The 6,994-nt window shown below is 45.7% G+C and overlaps 1 long non-coding RNA gene across 1 annotated transcript in view; it reads left to right on the top strand.

Annotated features, from left to right (window-relative positions):
* Nucleotides 1–766: 766 nt before the first annotated feature.
* LOC107184327 overlaps nt 767–6,994 on the top strand; it is a 24,460-nt gene continuing 18,232 nt past the window's right edge. The window contains exons 1-2 of the long non-coding RNA XR_001515142.1: nt 767–858; nt 3,877–3,905. This is a non-coding gene — a long non-coding RNA (uncharacterized LOC107184327). The remainder of the gene's footprint in view (nt 859–3,876; nt 3,906–6,994) is intronic.

Genomic DNA, 6,994 nt, shown 5'->3' on the forward strand with positions numbered 1-6,994 from the left:
AGTGTAATAAGTATAAAAAGACAGCTCAGTTGAATTCACCAATATGATTGTTGTTCCCTCAAACTTGACTAGCCTTCAACTACTTCTTAGCCAAGCTAACCCCTTGAAGCCCTGCTCAGGGGTCACCTTCAGGAGGTCTCCTTGACTTGCCTACTCAGGGTACCCAGTATGTACCCTGTGCTTTCCTGATCACACTCCACAGAGCAGAGCCTGCTCTAGTCAGAATTTGTTTAACTCCTAGATTAAAGACTTGTTCTCGAGGTTGGGACTCTTGTCCTAGCTGACCTTGTTTTCCCAGGGTCTAGTCTAGTGCCTGCCACCCAACAGGTCCTCAGTCAGTGCTTAGAAAATGAATGAGGGAGCCCTGGCCAGTGAGCCTCAGCTGGTTGAGCATCATCCTATACACAGAGAGGTCACCGGTTTATTCCCAGTCTGGGCACAAGGCCAGGTTGTGGGCTTGATCCCCTGTTGGGGGCGTGAAGGAGGGAGCCTATGGATGTGTCTCTTACTGATTTTTTTCTCTCTCTCCCCCTCTCCCTTCCTCTCTCTAAAAAATCAATAAAAACATATTTTTAAAAATGAATGAGGGAGTCATCGCAATGTGTTCCACACTCTGCTTCAGTTGTTTGCTATTGCCAACGTTATTGATTGATTTGTAAACTTTTTCTTTCAATACCTATCAAGATTCCGGTGACAACTTTGAAGAAATGACACTGAATTTTTGAGCTGCTTTGTGTTGATGTCTTTTTTGTTTTCCCACAGGAAGGAAAAAGAGGAGGAAGAGAGACATAAGTTGTATGACTTTTCCTTGCCACTTTCAAGTCATGATGAAAGCTCCTATGATGATTCTGACTTCAGGTAGGTAGAACAACAACAGGAGGAGAAAACGGAAATTGTGGCCAAAGACTGAAAAATAACAATAATGATTCCCAGGAGAGAGAAGAGAGCTCATTATAATTTTTTGTAGGCTGAGTGAAAAACAGGAGTGAGCAGTGTTTTACTTGGGTGACTACATTTATTGATGCATTTAGTCTTTTACCCATTTTTTATATTATAACTAATAATTATGACTAATAATATTAAATTATAATATAACTAGGGGCCCGGTGCATGAAATTCGTGCACATTAAAAGGGAATTAATTAGAGAGTCAAGTCCCCTCACACCTGTGCAGGCCTCAAAATCACTTGAGACCCAGACCCAGCTGGCCCCACCCCCACGGGGCAAGACCCAGACCTGGCTGGCCACACACCTGTCAAGCCCAACCCCCCCGCAGCATCACATCAGTGCTGGGCGGGGACACACAGAGGCAGCGCCACGTCCCAGGCCAGGACACAGGCAGGCAGCTTCCACTCCCCTCCCAGCAGGACACAGGCAGGCAGCTTCACCTCAGCGCTGGGCAGGGACACACGCAGGTAGCGCCACGTCCCAGGCCAGGTCACAGGCAGGCAGTGTCACCTCAGCACTGGGCAGGGACACACAGAGGCAGTGCCACGTCCCAGGCCAGGGACACAGGCAGGCAGCATCACCTTAGTGCTGGGCAGGGACACATGCAGGTAGCGCCACGTCCCAGGTCAGGGACACAGGCAGATAGTGTCACATCCCTGGCCAAGGATGCAGGCAAGCAGCTTCACCTCAGTGCTGGGCGTAACATTAGCGCTGGGCAGGCCTGGGCGTGCCTCCACTGGGGGCGGAAGTCCCCGTCCCGCCCCCTAGCTCCTGTGCGTGCACAACCCATTGACTGGTTGTGACTCAGACACCGTTAGGACCAATTAGCATATTACCTCTTTATTATATAGGATAATGACTACCATTTATTAACTGGTTACTCTGTGCCAAGCATTAAGCTAAACAGATTAGGAACATGGCCTCATGTTAACCTTTATAACAGTCATGTATGGTGGAGATCATCCACTGTGTTTCTGCAGCAGCAGGCCCAGGTTTGTAGAGGCTTCACAACGTCCCTACAGGAAACACTGGGTAAATAACAGTAGCTAAGACACAGTCCCTATTTTCAGGGGCTCACATCTGTTAGAAAGAAGGTGGATGTATCAGCAAGTAAGTTCCAGAGGTGCTGTTCCACAGAGGGGACAAAGATGGCAGCAGCCTGGAGCCATGCAGAAACACTGTAAAGAAGTGTGCTTGACCTGAGTAGGCACCTGCCAGGCAGAAGGCAGGGGATGAGAAAGGGCTGGTTTGCTCAGTGGGTGGAGCAGTGGAGGCAAAGGCTCCGAGGCAGGAGGTCCTGGAGGTCTGTGAGCGGCTTCAGGAGAGGTGAGCCTGGAGATGATCCCTGGACAAATCATGAAGGGATTTCCATGAAGCACTTGATTTCCTAAGTCATGGAGAGTCATAGAAAGTTATCAAACAGGGAAACCGCATGGTCATAGTTGGACTTTAAAAGTCTTGATGTGCCCTCGCTGGTTTGGCTCAGTGGATAGAGCATTGGCCCTCAGACTGAAGGGTCTCGGGTTCGATTCTGGTCAAGAGCACATACCCTGGCCCTGGTTGGGGCGTGTACAGGAGGCAACCACATGTGTCTCTCTCACATTGATGTTTCTCTCTCTGTTTCTCCCCTTTCCTTCCACTCTCCCAAAAAATCAATAAAAAAATATCCTCGGGTGAGGATTAACAAAGAAAATAATAGCAAAAGTCCTGATGGCAGATGGTGGTCGTCACAAAGGGAGGATATATGTATTTGGGGGATTTGCAAAGTCTCCCATAAAGATTTACCTCTGTGTGGAACCCTAGCTATACCTCTTGACCAGTGGTCCCCAAGCTTTCTTGATCTTGTCTCTCTCAGTAAAATATTTATGAGAATTCAGCCCCTAATAATACATTAATTATTTAGAAACTATCCTATCTAATAGAGGAAATATGCTAATTGACCCTCATGCCATCACAAAGATGGCGGCGTCCACGGCCAATAAGGAAGGAATATGTTAATTGACTGCCCCCGCCCTCAAAGATGGTGGCGCCCACAGCCACAAGATAGTGGCACCCAGTCCCCTCCGCGCCGCTGGGGTGGCAGGCATGTGGCAAGGCAAGGCCTGCCCAATAAATATTTTTTTTTGTCATCACACGTTTTTAAACTGATGACCTTTCTGGTCCAGGCACTGCTTATAAATAACATGAAGCAATGGAATTGTAAGAATCATTTTTTTCAGTATTTGTGCACCCTCAATTCTTCAACTTGTTGCCTGTTTTGTACCATAAACTTTACCTTTTATGTATCTCTATAAAAAGTCTAATAGATAAATTTTCTTTGTTCAAAGCTTAGTCTGGAGTCTAGTAGATAGCCAAAACCGGTTTGGCTCAGTGGATAGAGCGTCGGCCTGCGGACTGAAAGGTCCCAGGTTCGATTCCGGTCAAGGGCATGTACCTGGGTTGCGTGCACTTCCCCAGTGGGGGATGTGCAGGAGGCAGCTGATCGATGTTTCTAACTCTCTATCTCTATCTCGCTCCTTTCCTCTCTGTAAAAAATCAATAAAATATATTTTTAAAAAAAAAAGTCTAGTAGATAAATTTTCTTTGTTCAAAGCTTAGTCTGGCTTCACCCATTATTTCAAATCAGTTTAACTGGAAAAGGAGTGAAAATTAAGTGAGGTATCAGTTGTTAAAGTGTGTACACGCTTTTGGGGACACCCTATTTATTTATCTATCTATATCTAAATATCTATATATCTATATCTATATATATATAAATATATAGTATGTTATATATTAGATATAAATATATATTTCCATACTAATATAGTATATATACTATAAAATATAGAAAAAATAGAAATTAAAAATGATGCGATAATAATACATAACTAGAATTTCCAATATCTTCTCCTTTATAATGGCTCTGCTGTGGACCTATCTGTGGTAGAGATAACCACTCAGGACCAGCCCCCACAGGTAAATATCAATAAGGTAAACGTTTCCCCCACAGGAAAAGATGAAGCAGTAGAAGGAGCTTTAACTCTAAAAAGATCTGGGGTTTTGAATCTTTGCTGCGCCCTCTCTGTGACTTTAGGTCAAGTTACAAAGTTCTCTTGGCCTGTTTCCTTGGGCTTAAAGAGTGTGGCTGATTGTTATGTCTAAAAGAGCTAACCCATATGAAGAGCCTGGCATAGAAACTGCCAATATGAATAGTCATTATATTATTTTTCCCTAAAATTGCTACATTCCTTACTGCAAAGCCTTGGGGCATCCTGTTGGAGAGCCCTGGGCCAGCTCACCGCTGGGGCAGCCCATTCCCTGCTCACTCACCGCTGGGAACGGAAATGGTGAAACTCCAGAAAACGCACAGGTTTTACCCGCAGGGAAGCGCTTCCACGCTCCAAAAGTCACGTTCAGACAGGGAACAGCCGGGTCCAAAAACATCCTCCTAGACCAGTGATGGCGAACCTTTTGAGCTCGGCATGTCAGCATTTTGAAAATCCTAACTTAACTCTGGTGCCGTGTCACGTATAGAAATTTTTTGATATTTGCAACCATAGTAAACAAAGACATTTTTTTTTATATATTTTATTGATGTTTACAGAGAGGAAGGGAGAGGAATAGAGAGTTAGAAACATTGATGAGAGAGAAACATCCATCAGCTGCCTCCTGCACACCCCCTACTGGGATGTGCCCGCAACCAAGGTACATGCCCTTGACTGGAATCGAACCTGGGACCCTTGAGTCCGCAGGCTGATGCTGTATCCACTGAGCCAAACCGGTTAGGGCAAGACTTATATTTTTGATATTTATTTTATATATTTAAATGCCATTTAACAAAAATCAACCAAAAAAATGAGTTCGTGTGTCACCTCTGACACATGTGTCATAGGTTTGCCATCACTGCCCTAGACACCGCTACCGGAAGTCACTGAGGATCAGTGGCCCCAGCCCTCTGGGGGCCTGAGGAAGAGCAGACTAGCTCCTCCTGCTGCAAATACCAGAGACATTGAGGACAAGTGGCCTCCCCTGTGCTGAGCACATTCCATCAGTGTCCCATTAACGTCTCAGAAAAGTCCCTGAGGAAGATGTCATTGTTCCTGGTTTTCAAAGGAGGCAGCTGGGTCCACTTGAGTCGAGGCACAGGCTCCTCGGGGGTCTCTCAAATACCCGTATCTCATCAGGCTACTCTTTTGCTTAAAACCTAGTTTCTCCTCATCCCCTAAGGAACCTAGAAGTAAAGTCCAAACTCGTAGACACCAGACCGCCATGAGGTGCCCCTACTCCTCTCCTCTCTCTCCACCCCCCACCGCTCCAGCCAGATTGAGCCCCTGACGCTGCCCTAAGAGGCCCAGCTCCTCCGCCTCCAGGCCTTGCTTGGCCCAAGCCTCTTCCTCTGCAGGAAATGCCCTTCCCCTCCCACTGGGCCCTCCTTCCCCAGCCGGCCCTGCTGCTGCTTCAGAGTCAGTGCAGAGGACATCTCCTCCTCCAGGAAGTTTTCCCTGACAACGCCCCCCCGCCCCCGAAGGTCAAGGTCAAATGCTTCTCCTCTAAGCTCTCAGGCTTTTTATAACATGAAAACTCACTGAGCCCAAAGCAGTGCAAGGAACGGCGTTGGAACATTCTGGGTTGGGCGATCAGAGCAGACCCATTTTGTAGAAAGCGCCGAGGGCTGAGCAAGAGGCAGGCTGCATGCAGATGGAATAAGAGTAAAGGAGCAGCCAAAACCGGTTTGGCTCAGTGGATAGAGCGTCGGCCTGCGGACTGAAGGGTCCCGGGGTCGATTCCGGTCAGGGGCGTGTGCCTGGGTTGCGGGCACATCCCCGGTGGGGGATGTGCAGGAGGCACCTGGTCGATGTTTCTCTCTCATCGATGTTTCTGACTATCTCTCTCCCTTCCTCTCTGTAAAAAATCAATAAAATATATTTTAAAAAAAAAAAAAAAGAGTAAAGGAGCAGATGCTGACCCATTCAGGGCGTTTTCCTGAGTTCTCACCGCCCTCTTTCGCCCATCTGTCGGGGACAAGACAGCCAGAAGTCATAGTGCTCTTTGCAGAAGTCCATAAAAATCTTATCATTTTCAATTCTGGCACCAAAATAAAGGACAATTGACTAGCACCGTGGTTGGCAAACTGGCTCGCGAGCCACATGCTCTCTCTCTGAAAATCAATCCAAAAAATGTTCTCAGGTGAGAATGAACAACAACAACAAAATCACAACTAATGTTTTACTTAATTATAACTTTTTCTTATTCATTAGTTGTTACCACCTTGAGCAGTGGCACCAACAGAGTTTCCATAGCTAAAACTCACTCAGTGCCTAGCCAGGCCTTTATTCTGCCCGAAGCATGACCCATGTATTATTCAGTTCTCACAGCTTTCCTGTGGTATACGGGATGTCATTATTCTCACTTTACAATTGAGGCTTGGAGAGGCTTAGTGACTTCCTCGTGCTCCCTCCATCTCTTCCTTTCTTCTTTTCTTATTAGTCCTCACCTGAGAATATGTTTATTGACTTTAGAGAGAGAGGGAGGGAGAGAGAGAGAGAAACATCAATCAGTTGCCAGGGATCAAAGACTCTCCAACCAACTGAGCCACCTGCCAGGGCTGGCCTTGTAAGAGAAGGCTTAAGAGATAAACGTAATATGAAGAAAGTTTTATGAGTTGTTTTGTTTTGGTTTGTTTTTTAAAGGAACAACCACTGATACTGACTGATAGCTGGATGGTTGGACTGTGAAATCTTCCAGGTTAGTAGTAGCTTATAAATACTATTATTTTTAACATCCATTTTACAATGGAAGAGGAGACCATCCAGTGCAGTTCATTTTAACAAGTATTCATCGCTCTTTCCTCTTCCTTGAACTTGGTATAGACCAGTGATGGCGAACCTTTTGAGCTCAGCGTGTCAGCATTTTGAAAAATCCTAACTTAACTCTGGTGCTGTGTCACATATAGAACTTTTTTGATATTTGCAACCATAGTAAAACAAAGACTTATATTTTTGATATTTATTTTATATATTTAAATGCCATTTAACAAAGAAAAATCAACCAAAAAAAATGAGTTC

Source organism: Myotis davidii, unplaced genomic scaffold (assembly GCF_000327345.1).
Source record: "Myotis davidii unplaced genomic scaffold, ASM32734v1 scaffold2370, whole genome shotgun sequence".
Lineage (NCBI taxonomy): Eukaryota > Metazoa > Chordata > Mammalia > Chiroptera > Vespertilionidae > Myotis > Myotis davidii.